Source organism: Malaclemys terrapin, chromosome 18 (assembly GCF_027887155.1).
Source record: "Malaclemys terrapin pileata isolate rMalTer1 chromosome 18, rMalTer1.hap1, whole genome shotgun sequence".
Lineage (NCBI taxonomy): Eukaryota > Metazoa > Chordata > Testudines > Emydidae > Malaclemys > Malaclemys terrapin.
In genome coordinates this window covers 6,548,255-6,568,069 of record NC_071522.1, presented here as the reverse complement: position 1 = coordinate 6,568,069, position 19,815 = coordinate 6,548,255, and the positions used below count along the sequence as shown (strand labels likewise).

Below are 19,815 nucleotides of genomic sequence, written 5' to 3'. Positions count from 1 at the left end.
GGACTGCATGTACTGTTTGGTTATAAACAGTACATTACAGTTGTTTGTTATCTGGCAGTATTTCCCCTCTTAATCCAGGTCATTGATTTGTGTGTGTGAAAAATATGCTTCCATAGAACTTATTTGCCTTGATGGTATTCTTGCATAAGTGAGTGAGACATGTCTGAGATGTTAACAAAATAGGCATGTAAAGCAGGCCACTACTTTCTCATAACCGATGGGCTCCAGTAAAACTCAAGACTTCAAACAATTATTTTGTTAATTTTTCTAGAGAAAATGCTTTATTACATAAAAAATGAGCAAAATCAGGTATACGCCTACCTAGCTATTATTTAAATCTCTGTAAACACACCCTGAGCTTTTAAACCAGGCCTGTAGCTCTGGCCACATCATAAGAACCTGATTAAAAGAAGGGGACTGTTGCACAGATTAAGAGTTTCTGATCATTTACATCTCACTCTGATGGTTCCAAACAAATTGTGATTTTGCAAAGTATTGTTTGTTGTGCAAGTGACCCAAGGCTTACATGTCTTTTTCTTTCAATTTATTAAGTGGATCGTCTATTTAAAACAACCATGTAATCACCACTAAAAACCAAAAAGAAAAAAAATCCGTTTCAGATATCAAACCTTTAAGTCTGATGGAAGCCGAGGGGTGGGAAGGAATTTCAGTGTTAAGACTTCAATTCTGTTGTTAATTTGTGGTTTTGTGCTTTGTATCACCTACATTAACTTTTACTACATATCTGCCTCTGGACAGATGGTACATCTGGTTTAAATGTAGTTCAATGAGAAGGTGTCTGGAGAAAAACCTTACATTTATGTAGCATCTTTTTTTCCTGAAGGATCCCAAAGCACTTGATAGTATCTCTTTGCTATTACCTCCTCAGCTACTACTGAAATTAGGCTAGTTCTAGCATGACAGGAGCAGTCTGATAGCACCCAGCGGCAGCACCCTGGAACTACTTAGGACCTAGCATATGACCACTACTGTATCCTAATTGAAACATGAAGGAGAATTAACAATAATAGTTAGCACCGACACAACATTTTTCAGCTGTACATCTCAAAGCACTTTACAAACAAGGGTTAAACTGTGTCCCCATTTAACAGAAAACAGAAGGATAAAATTGAGTGGTGTCTGTTGGCGTGCATCTGTGCTCACTTCATGTGCTGTTCTAGCTCTGCGCCGGTAGCTGATCCAGCAGACCTCAACGATCTTACCCAGAAAGACCACAACCTTGGTTCAGTGGTGAAGGTGCTCAACCAGGTTTATCGTTAACGAAGCATGGCCCTAGTGCCCCGTACGTACTACAGATACACTAACATATGTATGCCCATTACAATGGGCCAGTTCAGTCAACAGCGGGACTATCTGTTGTTTCCTAGGCCAGACAGAGATGCCCCTCCTATGATTTTCTCTTTTATACAAACAGATTACATATTACCCTTCTGATGTGGTTACTAACCACCCTACACCTTGTACCTGCTGGTTCAAACAAAACATCTTCATTTATTATCCTGACTTTATCCTATCAAGGATCAGTGTGTCCCTGTACCATCTTCAGGGAGGGTGTTTACATGAATATCCAATACCTAGTACTTAGGAGTGCCTGTGTTTTAGCAATGCTAACTGTGTTTTTGCCAAGTTAATGTACTGGACAGTGAACTTGTAAGTAAGCATCTACTTTATGACAGGGCCTGACTTTGGTTCATAGTATGGTTCTTACTGACTTTGATTCAGACATCAGGCCTTGCACCAGACCCAGTGCTCCATGCCCCCGGCCCCACTACAAGGGGCTAAGGGTATGTCTATGCTGTGTTTTAAAACAAATCTCAGAGCCTGTATCTGTAGTCTTGGGCTTGCACTACAGCACTAAAAACTGCAGTGTAGATGTGGCTCAAGTGCTGAAGCCCACCCCTCTCTCCAGGCTTCATGGCCCAAACCACATCTACCCTGCTGTTTTTAGCATCACAGAGATTAAGGCCATGTCTACACTACAGACCTTACAGAGGCAAAGTTGTACCGCTGCGGCTGTGCTGCTGTATGGTCTCCCGTGTAACCGCTCTGTGCTGATGGGAGAGAGCTCTCCCATCGGTGTAATTACACCCCCCCACAACGAGCGGCGGTAGCTACGTTGACAGGAGAGCATCTCCCTTCGTCATAACACCGTCCACACTGGTGCTTTTGTTGATGGAACTTATGTGTGTGGTTTCCCCCCCCCCCCCCCCCCCCCGAACCCTGACCAACAAAAGCGCTAGTGTAGACGTAGCCTAAATTACTTTCCTAATGACAGTGATACAAAGACAGAGCCAGGAATAGAACCGAGGTTCCTTGACATTCAGTTGGTTGAACTATACCTTGGACTACAAGGTACTCTGTCTCTCTTTAATGTAAGCCTGTAATATGGAACCGTTATCGATTAGCCCACCCTTGAGGTGGGGTGGGGAGCTCCACCACCTGACTCTGTCCCCCTTATGCCAGCATGTTCTGTGTTCAAGTCCTGGTTATAACCAAGCTCTCTGGCTGGGTCCTTAATAGTCTCTGTCCCTTTCTGGGTAATGGGGAGCTGGAAATTCTGTGGTTCTAGTGGGGGGCTAGACAGCTCTAGGCCTCCTAAGTTTAGAGCTTTGTTTTCTAAAGTCCTTGGTTGGAATAGGAGAATCCAGGCCTGCCCACCAACTGGTTTCCAGCTCAGGAACCTTGTTTGGAACAGCCAGAACTAATCCTTTTCTGTCCTTTGCTGCTCACTGAGCTGCCTCCTACCTCTCCTCCCTCAGCCTTCCCCAGCCTCTTGCCCTGCTCCTCTCTTTTTGAGTGGTTGCTTCTGTTGGAAGGATTCTCCCTCTACAATCCGGATGTTTCTCTGATAGCTGCCTTTCTCCTCAGAAGTTCTCCCTCAAACGGAGGTTCTTAATCTTTTATCATGCCCAGGTGCTTCTCTGCCTGTCTAACTGCCTCCCAGTTACTAAGCGAGTTAATTAAGCCCAGGTGAACTTGAGGCTCCTGTTCCCCCGACCTTTTCAGAGGGCCTGCTACACTCTGACAAAGCCAAATGAATTTGGATATGGTTTTGAAAATGGGGCTAATGTTTCCACCTTTGCAAAATGTGGCTTAATGGCTCACTCAAAAGACAATACCTCCATCAGCCTAGTACCTCCAATGCCATGCTAGGGCATGGGTGATCACTGACTTAAAGGGAAAACGTGTCACCTTTCAAATTGCTAATGCCACTTCCAGAAGCCCTCTGGCTTTTTCCTGTAAGTCTCCCATTCAAGTATTGACCCTGGTTACTTTGTGAGATCTGACTAGATCACAGTCTGAGGCAGTATGGTTACCGATAGGGTAAACATTTAAAAAAAAAAAAAAAAAAGTAGCTTCTTTAGCCTTGATCAACCCCTGTCTTTTTCTTGCTGTTCTTTAAAGTTTCTGGCTTCTTTCCTGCCTATCTCTGATGCTCCCCAGATCTTCATTGTTCTGTCCTTCCTTCTTTCCTGGCACATTCTACCATTCCCTTGACTGTTTTGACTCCTCCAAAACAGTTGATTTTGTAATACTGTGCTTTCCCCCCCACCCCCACAAATGAGGCAAGTGCCCTTTGTCTAGGAAAGGTGAATGTCTGGTATAGTGGTTTTCAGCACAGAGGGGGGAGTACTCTAGGGTGTGTAACATCACACACTGATCTTGGACCCCTGCTGTCTCCAGACATAAGTATCTTAGTTAAGATTTCTTTTTCTCAGTGATAATTTATGTAGCATTCATTTTTCATAGCTCTTGTAAAACCTAGCTTGCAGCTATTAACTTTGTGAGTGTAAGGCAAAGAGCCAGTACATTTTACACTTGACTCACAATAAAACCTCAGTATGTTACACTAACCCCCCAAACTGTAATACAAGAGTAAGCTATTACACATGTTATCATGGAAACTTTTGAGCATGGGAAAACTATTTTTTTTTTTTAAACGATCAGAACTGTGTGCACACATTCCTATGTGGTGTGTGAGAGGTCGTATTTACAAACATGGTAATATACAGTATAACATTCTCTCATGATTCCAGGAACTTGTGCAGATGCTGCTGAATGCACAAAAGATGTGTCTGATCAATTGAAAGTCCAATATGTATTAGAATTGCATTTAGAAGTTTTAGACTTTACCGAGACACTAGACTGTTAAACTAATAAAATTTTGATAGAAAGCAGATCATACATAAATCGACACCTGCACAGTCATTTCATAATAGCACTTTATAGCACTTTATCTGTTAGTTCTATATCAGTGAGATATTGACACATTCATATTAGGAGCTGGAATTTCCTGATTTCTAACCTCTAATCTGCATTAATGGTTAGTCTCAGGAAATTCATCTGTACTCCTTTTGCTATAAAGTAAATATAATACAGTGAAGGAGCTGTGATAGAATGGTATTTTTATAGTATTTTAATGTAGGACATTCTTTATTCTTGGAATCTGAAGAATTTTCAAGTTCTACTGAGTCACTTTAAAGCTATCATTAACATTTAAAAAAATAACATTAACAATTTTCACCGTCCCTTTACCATACCATTAAGACATTCATCCTATTATGATTTTGCCTGACAAAATAAATGTCTCATATGCTGTGTACCTTCAGGATTTGTTTCCTTGATTATGAAACAGACATGGATATCATGTATAAAATCAGTGTCAAATTCAGCTGTGGATTTATTTTTGAATCCTAGCATCTTTTCATTGTCCTTCCTATTGTCTGGTAGCTGTTAATACATGCACACAACTTTCCACTGAAACCCCTAATATTCAGTTGTACTGTAAATTGTCCATTGATCTAAGAACGTCTTATTAAATTTCAATCTTTTTCCCAAGAACTTAAGCTCTAAAGTAGATGTTTTGTTAACAGTGGGGAAAGTACAGAGAACGGAATGAACATTTACTGTAATGTGACCTAACAAGTAGTCAAGGCAGTTCTTAACTTCATTGATTTTAATTTAGGAAGCTTTATTAAACTACTAAGATTCTAAACAGCTACTTAGAGATGTAGGGGGTAAATTTTCTTAGTGTTTTAATCATGCAGCTTTAATGAGAATCATGTGGTTACAATCCTGCTTTACTAATTTTATCTCAAAGTTTAAGATTTCTGAAACTCTCCAATAAAATAATATAGAGGTCTGTTCCTGTTTGGAGTAGACACCAGTTTGTTTTCTTGATTATTCCAAATGATTTGGACAGTTACTGAATTCACATTTGAGGGAGAGTTAAGTTTAACTTCTGAGTTTCACATGGAGGCTCTGAAATGATGCACTTTGGTCAAACCCATTTCTTGTCTTTAGGGTTCGAGTCTAAAAGTTTTTGTGAAATTCTGAATGTCAGAGATTGCAACTCTTCCCACCTCATCCATGGTTTTTTTTTTTTTTTTTTCTTCTTTTCAGTGCCCATATCCAGTTTAATATAAGAATCTCTTTCTATATCATTGGACTCCACTGCACATGTTCTATACATTCTTTGATATTTACTATAAAATGGTGGGGTCTTTAACTCTGATTCAATACTTTCTTTGAAGCTGGTCAGCCTCAGAATTCTTTATTCAAATTTTTAATGGAAAGGCTTAAAATATGACAACAATCTGTAGGAAACTGAATAAGTTTAAATTTATTTATCTATATATCTATATCATCTATATCTATAAAATAAATTTAAACTTATTTATATATAAAAACCTGATGTCTTGCAAACCTGGATTAGCAATAGTTGTCATATAGCAGACCACAAACCTAGCCTCCATCTGAATTACTTCAGGTTTAAAAAGAATCCCCTCAGACCGCAAGGGGCTAGTTTTTGACACTAATAAACTAGCCAGAGAGCCATTCAAGAGCGTAGGGTGGAGAAGCTTATTAAAATAAATCTCCGCACGGATGTGTCCCCCCCCATATTTAAAAAAAAGCTTTTCTTGGTCCAGCTACATTTCTTTTAAATAGGTCAGCCAAGATTTGTGGCCTTTCACAGTACAGAATCCGGCAGATGATTTTAGATGAATAGATCCCTCTGCTCTTATAGGAAAGTGGTAATTTGTTTATATCCCCTAAGGAAGCTCACATTGCGTTGGGCAAAACCTCAGGAATGATTTAAAAAAAAAAAAGGTGGCTAGTGCCCAATAGACAAAATACATCTTTTTGTAATGAGTCTCTTTGAACTGAAGTGATTAATTTACTTTTGTACTAAGCTGTAGTGGAGACTAATTTGGCTGCTTTGAAATATCTTTCTGGCATACAGTTTTAGGTGACATCAACTGTAGTGTTGAAAATAAGTTCATTACAAAACTTTTGCACAGTGCCAGCTCTACGGCTTCCCTAAATAATTATTTAAGTAGAGATGAAGCTACATGTTCTAAATTCAGTCTTTTCCTACAACTTGAGTTATGAACTAGTTTTCTAGAAACCCATTTTTATTTTTTTAAGTCAGATTTTCCATCTAGAACTTAGTTCATAAAATTACTAAAGGCTTGCACAGTTTCACTGTATAATCATTTCAAAATAACTGTTTTTTTCAACCACCAAAAAGGATGCAGTCTTGACACATAAATGGGAAACAGATTGTGTTTTTTGGCTGATACTGCGGTGCTGGTTTAGATGTTGGTTCAGTCAACTTCAGTCTTAGATTACAAGATTTGCAAATTAAAGGAAAACCAAAAAGGAAAGAACATCTGCGTAAATTCTGTCTTTGTGGAATTTCACATAGGCATGCTCACTATGTTTCTGGTTATGGGAGGGACAATAAAGCTGTTACAACAACAAGAAAGTATTGATGGGCCTCAGAACATCTTAAAAGATAAATTTTAAGTGGTGACAAATCAAAATTAGAAATCTGTTAAATGAATGCATTAACTCCCTCCTCCCCTCCCAAATCAATGTTCCTCGCCCCCCCCCCCCCAACATAGTAGTTCTATGGAGAAGAATGGGGGGGAGGAAGCTTAGCTCATATAAAAGCCAGCTGATCCTTGCCTATTGTGTTAACTGACAGTGTACTTGTGTGTATTTGTTTGCACCTAGCAGGTTTCGAAATCCTGTGTTTGAGTGCTGCTGTAAGTGGCCTTGTAATCTGTAACAAGAAAATGCTGTTGGATCTATAGAATGTGTATCTCTGTAAATATAGTGATTTGTTAAAACATGTTGCGGTTGTATCTTAGAGCTTGGCTGTAGACAATGGACAATGGCATAAGCTTGATTTTGAATGTACAGAATTTATGAAGGTGTGTAAGTACTTAATTTTATCTTCCAGTGCTAAATTTGTCACTTAGATGTTTTTGAGGGAGAAATTGAGCAGTACAATGATAGGAACTAATTTAAAAACAAACTTCTGTCTTGTTGATTTTCCTTGCACTTGTAGAGAAGTAAGGCATAGCTCTCAGTAAGGGATGGTGAGCAGTTTGATTGGTTGTCTGATATTCACTGTGTGTATAAGTCAAACCAAAACTGAACTTCTCAAATTATAATTCAGTAGCGCAAGTCTGTGGTTCACCGGAACACAATAACAAGATAGAGCTAGTCAAAGAAGTGGCCATGTCGGCAAAAATTTTGTGTTCTTGTTCCACCTTATTTGTCAAGACTGACTCCTTGCTTATAAACAGCGTGCTTTAAACAGACACCTTCTTGCTATTGCACCTTTCACAAGTAACAAGAAGTTTGGTGTCTCAAGTGTTAACTAATTTGCTTTCCTCCAATGACAGTCTGCCTATAACGGGGTGGGGATGTTTGAATTACTCCCTGAGCTGAGCTCTTAAAAGGCCTCTGAAGAGATGAGAGGTTTCAGAGTGGTAGCCGTATTAGTCTGTATCAGCAAAAACAACGATGAGTCCTTGTGGCACCTTAGAGACTAAGAGCATGGCTACACTTGCAGATGTAGAGCGCTGTGAGTTAAACCCGCCTTTGTAGAGCGCAGTAGGGAAAGCACTGCAGTCTGTCCACACTGACAGCTTCAAGCGCACTTGCGTGGACACATTTGCAGCCCTTGCAGCGGCATTGGGAGCTGTGCATTATGGGCAGCTATCCCAGCATGCAAGTGACTGCAACATGCTTTTCAAATGGGGGTGGGTGGGGTGGAGTGTGACAGGGGTGTGGTGTGTGTGTGGCGGGAGAGAGAGTGGGTTTTTGGGATGCTGAGAGTGTGTCAACATGCTGTCTTGTAAGTTCAGACCCCCCTTTCTCCCCCTGCCTCTCTCTCACTCACTCAAAGCAAACAGTAAATGTTTGTTTTTCTCGGAGTTGATAAGCAACCGGCTTCTTCAAAACAAAGCTTTGAAAGGGCATTTCTGCATTCCTGCAGCCGATGTCACAACAATGACAAGAGTGCCACTTGACTTAAGGGGATTATGGGACGCTTCCGGAGGCTGATCACAGCGCAGTAACGCAACACCTCATTCACACTGACGCCGCAGTGCTGCAGCGGGGGCGCAGCAAACGTTATTCCACTGGCCGAGGTGGAGTACCAGCAGCGCTGTAGCTGCTCTACGTGCCTTGCCAGTGTGGACGGGGAGTGAGCTAGGGCTCCCGGGGCTGCTTTATTGCGCTGTAGCCAAGGCCTCTCAAATTCATTTGGGCATAAGCTTTCGTGGGATAGAGTCCACTTCATCAGATGCATGAAGTGAAAAATACGGGAACAGGTATAAATACATGAAAGGAAGGGGGATGCTTTACCAAGTGTGAGGTCAGTCTAACAAGATAAATCAATTAACAGCAGGATACCAAGGGAGGAACAATAACTTTTGAAGTGGTAAGAGTGGTGTGTAGTTGCTGGTGAGTATTTGTGTTTGGGGACGAGAACTGAGGAAGCGTTGTTCTAGTCAGCCATACAAATGTTGGCATACAGAGGAGCCATGCGGGTACCCATAGCAGTGCCGCTGACTTGAAGATATAAATTGAATCTGAAATCTGAAACTTTGTGACTTTGTCCTTACCCACAACTATTTTTATGGCTGACTTAGAACAACACTTCCTCAGCTCTTGTCCCTTTACGCCCCTACTCTACGTGTGCTACATTGATGACATCTTCGTCATCTGGACCCAGATGAAGGAGGCCCTTGAGGAATTCCACCAAGATTTCAACGATTTCCACCCTACCATCAACCTCAGCCTGGACCAGTCCACACAAGAGGTCCACTTCCTGGACACTACAGTGCTAATAAGTGATGGTCACATAAACACCACCCTATACTGGAAACCTACTGATCGCTATACTTACCTACATGCCTCCAGCTTTCATCCAGACCACATCACACGATCCATTGTCTACAGCCAAGCTCTAAGATACAATCGCATTTGTTCTGATCCCTCAGACAGAGACAAATACCTATAGAATCTCTATCAAGCATTCTTAAAACTGCAGTACCCACCTGGTGAAGTGAAGAAACAAATTGACAGAGACAGAAGGGTACCGAGAAGTCACCTACTACAAGACAGGCCCAACAAAGAAAGTAACAGAACGCCACTAGCTGTCACCTACAGCCCCCAACTAAAACCTCTCCAGCGCATCATCAAGGCTCTACAACCTATCCTGAAGGACAATCCTGCACTCTCATAGAACTTGGGAGACAGGCCAGCCCTTGCCTGCAGACAGCCCCCCAACCTGAAACAAATACTCCCCAGCAACTACACACCACACAACAAAAACACCAACACAGGAACCAAACCCTGCTACAAACCCCGGTGCCAACTCTGTCCACACATCTATTCAAGGGACACCATCATAGGACCTAACCACATCAGCGACACCATCCAGGGCTCATTCACCTGCACATCTACCAATGTGATATATGCCATCATGTGCCAGCAATGCCCCTCTGCCATGTACATTGGCCAAACTGGACAGTCTCTATGCAAAAGAATAAATGGACACAAATCTGACATTAGGAATCATAACATTCAAAAACCTGTAGGAGAACATTTCAATCTCTCTGGTTACAGACCTAAAAGGGGCAATTCTTCAACAAAAAAACTTCAAAAACAGACTCCAATGTGAAGCTGCAGAACTGGAATTAATTTGCAAACTAGATACCATCAGATTAGGCCTGAATAAAGAGTGGGACTGGTTGGTCATTACAAAACCTAAACTTAATTTCCCCAATACTAATTTCTCCCTACTGTTACTCACACCTTCTTGTCCATTGTCTGTAATGGGCACTTCAAAAAGTTATTTTTCCTCCCTTGGTATCCTGCTGTTAATTGATTTATCTCATTAGATTGACCTCACACTTGATAAAGCAACCCCCTTCTTTTCATGTATTTATACCAACTCCTGTATTTTTCACTTCATGCATCTGATGAAGTGGGCTCTAGCCCACGAAAGCTTATGCCCAAATAAATTTGTTAGTCTCTAAGGTGCCACAAGGACTCCTTGTTGTTTTTTGTTGAAGAGATGAGATCACTCAGAGTCAGAGTGTGGAAGAGTGACCTCTGTCCACAAAGAGGTACTTGAGAGCCAATCAGTGGCCACACCGCTACAGTGCCCACCCCTGCTAGCTGCCGAATCTTCTACCCCCTTCTATATCCATGAAAAAATGAAAACGCTTGTTTTTCATTTTTGTTTTCAGTGGTCATTTTAGTAGTGAGTCAGAAGGTATCGTATGCTAGGGCAATAATTGATGTAGTTAATTACATGCCCACCTAGATAGAGGATTAAGTCAGTAGAGTTGAATCTGTATATCAGAGAGGAGAATTTAGCCCTTACTGTAACAATGTATCCACAAGCAAATATTTTTGAAAACCCTGTAAACGGTTTATCCCAACAGTGGTGTTTATCATCAGACAGCAACTTACTCCTCAGCAGACAAAAATAGTTTCCCAAGAACTTTGTGTTGTACCACAACAAAGTTCTAAAGCTCCTTGTAAGAGGTGCTGAGCATGTTGCTGCATTTACCCCAAGTGTATATGGCTCTTTATAAATGTGAAGAGAGAGAGAGTTGCTGCCTTCAGTAGTTTACAATCTACACACGATACACCAGATAGAGTTACAGGCATAGCTGGTTAGATCAGCAGTAGAAGATGTCACAATTATTGCTTCAATATTCATAAATTTTAAAGCCCAAAGGTACCTTTATGATTAACTAGTCTGACGTCCTGCATAACGTAGGCCAAAGAATCTCTCTGAATAATTTCTGAATCTGGAGTGAATTGAAGAATGAAATGAAGGTCGCTTAAGTGCATGAGAAGCAAGAAGCATATGGATGTGGCATTGAAATAAGGTGCAAGGCTGAGAGTTGGAGAAGGAGGAGATGGAAAATATATGACTTAGCTAATGCAATTAATATTTTTCTGTATTGCGAAATCTGTTTACAAGACTAAACAATTAGTGCAAGCAGCTTTTCAGGAAATAGATAGTTTATGTAGTCACTGTGGCTTGAAACTTACCAACGTGTTAATACTGGTTTTATTGAAGAATATGTTTAGAGAAGTGTTAATGTTTATCAAAAAAGCTGTTTTACCAGGAAAAATATAAAAATAATGTTATTAAAACTAAGCTGTAATACCAGGCTACATTAATATTATTTAAAGATTTTTATATGTACCCAACATTTATCTGGCAACCAGCTCTTCTTCTGGTTGATGCTAGAATCAGTGTCCAGTTCTCAGAACCTGTGGTTTGTAAATTTTAAAATTAGCTAGTTGTGAAATGATTTAGAAGTGACAAACAGCATAGCTTTCTTGAAGGATCACCCAGGAGAAGAAAATTAGCTATGATGAATGAAGTTCTTGTTCACAGTTCTCACACTGCTCTGAGCAACCCTCTCTGCTACATTTTAACTGGAATGCCAGTGCAAATGCAGTGGTTATGCCTCGGAGCCACTGGGTTATGCCAGGGACTGAATCATAGGGCTGGATGTGTGAAGGGTGTATCCATTCATCAGGAAGATAAAGTATAGCATATTTTTACTTTTTTTAAATTTAAAATGTCCCATAAAATAAAAAATGAATTGGACAGATGGTTATGATTTTTGATTTTATTGAACACCATCAAGTAGATTTCATAAAGTTTGTAAAAGTCCTTTGTTTTCATGAGACTTTTTGTGATTCACAAAGTCCTGTAAATTCTTTCTTGTCACCACCCTTGCTTTTCACAGCCACAGGGTGGTTAAAAAAGCTTTAAATTAAAACCTGCTCCCTTTCAAGAAATTAAATACTTGGAGGCTACATGTTTGCTTCATTTGGAGCCCTGTAACAAGTCCAAAAAACAGACAGCAAAATTCAGCCCAACCCATAGCTTCCACTCAATTCACTAAGTCTTATGTGGTTTTAGAGCTGTCTGGAGGATGGCAAATCCATTTTGTGACAACTTTTTGAGGTTTCAAAAATTTGGAGTGAAAACTGAACTTGTTGAATGTTTTTGCAAAACAAACTTGTTGAAACTGCTGTTTTCAAATCATAAAGCTCAGGTTTTTGATTCAGCTCCCGCTCCCTCTCCCTGCCTACCTCCTTCTGCTCAGAGGTGACCAGAGAGCCCTGGACTGCAAAAACCTTCTTGATTAAAAATATCATCTAATTGAAACGTTTTGGCTGTGACAAAACAGCATATTTTGACAAAATGTCATTATGACATAATTTTATGTCCTGCCTGAGCAGGTCTAATGATGAGAAAGATGGGATTTGGTGGTTTTCTTTGATGTAGTGGATTTTCTTATGAGAGTACAAGAAAGTCCACAGTCTCCCTGAACCCCTCTGCTTTGGACACTGGCCTGGGGGGCATTTCTGGATTGTGTGTCACCACCTCTCATGAGCAGAGCATATTACCTCTATTATGTTTCCAGCCATGAGGATTTTAGAAATAAGCCCAGAATCCTATAGTTCATAGAGCAACCTCTCTGCCAACCTTTATGTCCTTTTTTAACATTTTTTCCCCTAGAGGTGATATAGCTGTTTTTTCCTACCTAAAATCTGAAACGTACAATGACCTCTTGTAGGTAGAAGTAGAATCCTCCTGTTTATACACTATCATCACTTTGAGAGAATTTAGTCCAAAGAGATCCATTTAGTACTGTGAGAAACTGATGAAGCTTTGTCCATTGCCATGTTCTTTGTGTTATCATCTGACCTGCAGAGCTCTCTTCCAGTCCTAGCAGATGAAAACAATGTTGTCATCACTGGTTACTGTAGGAAGTTAACTTTTTTGTCTTTACAGCTCTTGTGGCAGTTTTTATAAACCCGACAAAGACAAAACCTATGAATATAGTAATTTAGGCTCCCAAAAGATTTTTTTTTTTTTTTTTTATGGAGATATACCCATCTCATAGAACTGGAAGGGACCTTGAAAGGTCATCGAGTCCAGTCCCCTGCCTTCACAGCAGGACCAAGTACCATCCCTGACAGAATGTTACAAGTGATGTTTCATTTTGTTATTACATTATGTACTAAAGATAGCAACCCTTCTTTATTTTGTTAAAAAAAACATCTTTTTAAGGCTGGATTTGTATCCTTTTAATTTATTTTTATAATTACATTTAGTTTCCTTTCCTAGTAGTTGTGATAAATAACATCACTTTAATTATCAGAAAAGTGAACATACAGTTTTGAAAAATCTCTTATAAATTGATACATCAAGAGAGAACATCTTTAGTGGAATATCTGTTATGTTGATAACGAGGGTCAGAAGAATCTGGGGCACTAACATGCTAAAATCAATGTTGGAGGCTGGTTCAATCTGGTAGAATTGACTTGATCTATAATAAGGAATAACAGTTGGATTAAAGTATATTATAATGATAATCCTACGTCAGATCTGCAAGGAAGCAAATGAGAATTTTGGGGTTAAACGTTGGCCAATAAATAAGAACCCTGAGTATTTCAGAGCTTTGAAAGGGCTGATTTATGAAATTGTAAATAAGCTAAACTTTTCTAAGTGATTTTTTTTTTTTTTGGTAAGGGGACGGGAGGAATGGGTAGAGAAGCTTTCCAAATTAGAGCATGGTTTTATCCTAGCGCTGGTTAATGACTGCCTCCCAACGTATTATGGGAAGTGGGAGAAGTAGTCTTATGTTAAATGCATAGCCAAATAAAAACAGCTGTAGTGCATACCTTACCTGAGTCACTTGTCAAAAGAAGAACGACAGGGAAAAGATACTACAGAATGCCATTACAGGCAAAGCTGTTGATTCCAGAGCCACTTTAAATTCCGCTTTAAATTATTAAATAGTGTAAATGCTATACTGTTAATTAGAAGAGGAACAAACTCTACAAAGATAAATGTGTTTTCAATATGGTTCTCAGGGAGGGTACAGTAGAAACCAATGAATAAGAGGAAATTTATTTCTGGCAGCACTCTAGACATGGAACTGTGGTTGAACTTTTTACCCTAATTACGTCCCCACTAATGCCTGCAGCGGTCTGGAATCAAAGCGGCCCTTCAGGCCCTGGAAAGTCTCTGATGTGGCGAGCGTTTGTTGTGTGATGAGGGTTACTTAAGAAAAAAACGGAATATTGTGACAGGATTTTTCAAAATTTCTCAGTTACCACCCACCTCACTTGTTGCCTACAAAAATAGAGTAATTGTTTGCATCTGTGTGTTTTTGTCTGTCTTAGAAATAACTGTTATAAATCAATGTGACATAGACCCAAAGAAGCTTTTTCAGGATAGTATTTTCTTCACTTAATATGTGTTTTAGGATTGTTTTTTGTGTAATATTACCACTACCTGTAAGAATAAGTTTTAAAGTACATTGCAAAATAGCCATGCTCGAAATCTCAAGGATGATGTAAAGATTTTATTCTGTGAGTACTAACGTTCGTATGTGTGTTACTTTCTCAAAATATCTTGAAAAGGTAAATTGAAAATGTTTTATGTAAAAGTAAGGCTAAATGTTCTTTCTTACCCTTAATGTACTTGTTAGCGAGCCAAATGAATTTGCCCCAGTGTCGTAGCATTATACAAATGCAGCCACTTGTGTAACGTTTGTCACATAAATAAGCTCAGTAGTATTTGAGCTTTGTTTCTGTCACTACCTAGTGTTTTGTCTCCTAAAGCAGTGTCTTTGGAGTCCTGACTTTCAAAATTATACCTAGTTATACCAAGGGGTTTGCTGGGTCAAATGTTCATTTGTAGATTAAAACTGTATTATTTAAATCGCTTCGAGGTGAGGCAAAGGGTCATGGAAAATGTAATGATTGGAATTCTGTAAAACTTTACATCTCTGGTATAATTCTTCAGTGGTAACTTTTTATTCTTGACATGATATTTGAAATATTACAGTTGCTGTTGACTTTAATCGAATATATAGATCTTGGTGGCTATTTAAAAGTTTTATAAAATTATACATACATTAAGATAGTTCAGCGGTCTCACTTATCAATCAATTGACCCAAAAGATATCCAATTGTCTTCTGCACTGTAAAAGAGTAATAAAATAAGACATTTTTAAAATGGCTAAAAATATAAATGCTGCCTGTTCCTTCTGTTTAGATTGTGACTAGATAGTATATTGGAAATATCACTTAGACAGAAGAGATCTCTCATTATATTTATGTAGAATAAAACACACAAAACTACATTAAAAGAACATTATTAAGGTTGCAAAGTCCAAGTACTCAAAAGCTAGGAAAAGCCAGAATGAAGGTTGTCTGTGCAACTTTAATTTGGGCGCCTTGTGGGTATGCATTATGATACAGTCTTTAATTACATGATCATAGGACCCGTCCTCATTTTCAGTGCTCAAAATGACACTTAATGAGCACCTTATTCAATACTTTCTTTTCTTGTTGTTCATTGCGTGGCCCTGTGCCTTATTTACTGTACGCTTATTCAGATCCTACTCTGAAGACAGAATTATTAATTTCCTCCCGGGCTTTCCTATGGTACTCATCACTATCTGCATACTTCACAATTTTTAATGAATTTATTTTTAGCAGCACCCCTGTGAGAACGGGATACTGTTATCCACATTGTATAGATAGGTACCTGAGGCACAGAGAGATTATGGTTAAAAGTTGTCACAAATTTTCAGAGTCCAGTTTGAGACCCCCTAAGACTTGATTTTTCAAGTGCTTAGCATTATATAACACTTTATATATTCAAAGCACAGTTCCCATCGACTTCAGTTGCAACTGTGAGGGCCAGATTTTAAAAAATATTTAGGTGCCAGACTCGCATTGAAATCCATAAGAGTTAGGCACCTAAATACCTTTTAAAAATCTGTCCCCAGGCGCTCAGCACTTGTGCAACTCAGACCGCAGGGTCTCAATCAGGCACACAGAAAATGAGGTGCACACAATTAGTGACTGCATGTGAAAAGTTTGGCTTAAGTGACTTGAGCAGCATCACATAGGAACTCTGGCAGAGGCAGGGATAGAATCCAATTCTCCAGTGCAGGATTCAACTGCCTTCACCATGAGACCCTTCTTTCTCTTGTAATCCGCTGTCTCATTCCCTGGGGATTCTTTGGAAAAAATTATATATAATTAAAGACTATATATAATGCAGCGCGTGCACAAGGGGGGCAAATCAAGGATGCACAGACCACCTTAATTCTAGCATTTCCTGAGCACTTGACTTTGGAACCTTAATGTTTTTTAGTTTTGTGTGTATAATTACTTAGTTTAAAAAAACAAACAAACCTGAAAAAAATAAATGTAATCATGTGGAGTGTCATGCTAGCACATGCATAGTTCATTGTCTGGGTTGGAACCTTTAGACTGACTACACAGAGCTCTGCCGCTTGAGCTGACAGAGTATCTGATAGCAGCAGTAGATTGTCCTCTTCTATGTGGAACAGCACTAGAGAGGGATGGGAAACATTGCCAGTGGGTTTCACAGATATTTGTTGACAGCAGACTCCACAATCTTGGCTTCCATTCCAGGCTCTGAAGGGGAGTGGCCTCTAGTGGTTACTCTCTTCTAACCATTCCCCACAAAGTGTGACCCCTTCTCCCCCATCTCCTCCAACATTTCATTACCCAAGTCTTCTCTTCCCCACCCTGCCTCCTTATCCCACTTTCCACTCCTCAGATTTCTTGTCCCATTCCCAGACTTTCCCCCCAGTACCTAGTCCCTGTCTCTCTGCCCAGCCAATCCCAGCCCGCCCCCAACTCCATCAGAGTTTTTCTCTCTCCATCCCCATCTCAGTCGCACCAGGCTCCTTTTCCCAGTCTAGTCCTTTCTCTCTTCTTGGTCTAGCTCTTGTCTTCTCAGCATTTAATTCGGACAGCTTCCTCCTGTGCACTGCCTGAGAGCCTTTAGGTGGTCATTGAAAGCTCAGGACAGACAGACTCCCTGTTGCCTGGCTCCATTCCGGCTTGGAGCAGCAATTATGGAAAGTTTGGCTTCAGTCCTGTATCCCTGGGCTGGAGGGGGCATATGCAATTGTTTTTTGAGGATGGCACGTGTGCAGTCTGGTCACCCTTTGGGAACTGTGAGGAGATTGAGCATGCTTAGTTGCTTTGTGGGGATGGTGCATATGCAGTCTGGTTTCACCATAAGACCTGGGAGAGGTTTGAGCATGCTCAGTAAGGATGGAATCTTTGCAGATTTCAGGTGACAAACTCTAAGAAGCTGCTACTGAGATGACCTAAGATTTTTCAAAGGCTTATAATTTTTTGCAGATTTTCACAGGAACAACAAAAGGCACATCCCTTACACAAAGGCCACTCTGACAAATCTGAAGCCCCAGCTCCAAAGCATGGGTATGCTAGAGCTTTGCAAAGAACAGGTCTCAAGGATTTTTTTAACATGACCAAGACCATGTCTGTTGTCTTAACAGTGTTCTAAGAAATGGCTGAACCGTTTTGGCTGAATTTTTCCAGAAATATTTAGCTTGAGGCAGACACCGGCATGGAAAATTTTAAACCAAATAGCTCAAGCTTGGCATAGTTATAAGCAACTTCAAACCAAAATGGAAAGTGTCAGGCAATTTTAATAATAGGTGATGCTATCAGTCCCACCTCTAATGTGCAGATAATGAAGTGTCTTACAACCCTGCTGTCTTCAGATTAAGTTGCCAGTGACATCTTGGCATACCCGTTTAAAGTTAATAGGCTTACACAGGTGTCATTGTGAGGGCATGACCTACAGAGAGTGGCATTGCAGAGGTGTTGCTGGGGTACTTTTATTAAGTTTTGTGTGTGCGGTGATAAGAACTGAGTGTGACTGTCCGAGCCAAAGGCAAGTGTGTTAGAAAAAGCATTTCAAATGTTTGTTTTTTTTCAAGTAGAGCAAATGTGATGTGTAAATCAGTGAGACAAAATAGCTATGGAACCCCCACAGTACAGTTCTAATAGCAGAACATTTTAAGATAGAACTGCACTTTATATATAAAAAGAAGAACAGGAGTACTTGTGGCACCTTAGAGACTAACAAATTTATTAGAGCATAAGCTTTCGTGGACTACTTCTTAGAAGAAGTGGGCTGTAGTCCACGAAAGCTTATGCTCTAATAAATTTGTTAGTCTCTAAGGTGCCACAAGTACTCCTGTTCTTCTTTTTGCGGATACAGACTAACACGGCTGCTACTCTGAAACCTAACTTTATATATAGCTCACTTTAAAGTAGGATTTTCAAAAGAACCCAAGTCATGTTCTTCAGTCAGACAAGTTCTCTTGACTTTTATCTTTTGTGCTTTTGGTGGGATTGTAGCTTAGTCATTCTATATAAGAAGAAATAATGTGCAAAGTACACCGAATTAGTGTCCATATATTCTATTTACCAGCAGTGATATATACTAATTCTCTCAGTCTCTTGAATACTTCTCAAATGCCATTGACCAGGAAGGATTGTCTTTAAGATATGCTTCAGACTAGCAAAAGAAGTGTGACTATTGATTTGCAGTTTTATGTATATTGGCAGACTGTGAAATTGCAAGGCCTGCCATAGCTATAGAGCTGTGAGCAGCTTCACAAAATGCTGTGCTTGCTTGGTGAAGTTGGCTGTAGTTGTGATCGTTCGTTATGAATTACAGCCATTTTTTGGAGCTGCAGCTTCCAGAAATCCCATATTTTCCTATTAAGCTGTGGCATGTGGTTGTTTCAATATATAGAAAGTTTCTACATTTTGTTTGTCATGTTTATCATATCTTGTATGTAGTTCAAGATCAGTCTGTTATTCAGTAAAAAGAAATAAAAGATTTTCAAGTTTGTTTATATGATGGAAGTCTATCTGCTCAGATGGCTCAGGTTACATTTGGTTAGATGTTTTCTACAGAAATTACTTGAGGGTAAAATAAATTTAAGATTTTTACTACCACTGAATTAATCTGTAACAGAACAAGGGATAGAATCAAGATCTCCCAAATTTGAGCTCTATATTCTAGCCACAAGACCCGCCTAGGTCATATTCGTAGAAGAGTTATAGAAATATATATTCACAGACACGTGCTCATTCCTGTAATGATCAAAGGCGGCCAAAATCTGCTCAGCTCACATAGAAGTCTAATCCGTTTACACTCAAAGCGCGGAAGTTGGCCCAGTAGTTATGTCCCATAGAATAGCATCATAAAGAACTACATTTTTATGTTGGGGTTGCCAGATACATTACAGCTAAAAATTGAAAGTGAAATGTTTGTCTTGGGAGATAGCTATCCTCAAGTGTCATTAGATATACAAATATAATTGGAATATGTAAAAGTATTGTTCTAATAAACCACTTGTATGACCTGACTCCCCTGATCCATCTGCATGCTTATGATTTAAATATTGGCCAATTTGGAGATTCAAGTGCAACACCTCATGGATGTAGTGTGACACTCTTTAGAAGGACTTTAGAATTCATAATTTGTTTTATATTAGTCCATATTAAATTGCTTATCCTATATTAACTAATCCAAAATATGATGGCACAGTAGCATTTTGTGACATG

General features: G+C 39.6%; 1 protein-coding gene and 1 long non-coding RNA gene across 8 annotated transcripts in view; one reads left to right on the top strand and one right to left on the bottom strand.

Moving 5' to 3' along the window:
* Positions 1–19,815, top strand: part of BCAS3 (BCAS3 microtubule associated cell migration factor) — a 483,012-nt gene that overhangs the window by 42,185 nt on the left and 421,012 nt on the right. The gene's annotated exons all lie outside the window — the stretch shown is intronic.
* LOC128825513 (uncharacterized) overlaps positions 15,293–19,815 on the bottom strand; it is a 41,781-nt gene continuing 37,258 nt past the window's right edge. The window contains exon 4 of the long non-coding RNA XR_008442687.1: positions 15,293–15,359. This is a non-coding gene — a long non-coding RNA (uncharacterized LOC128825513). The remainder of the gene's footprint in view (positions 15,360–19,815) is intronic.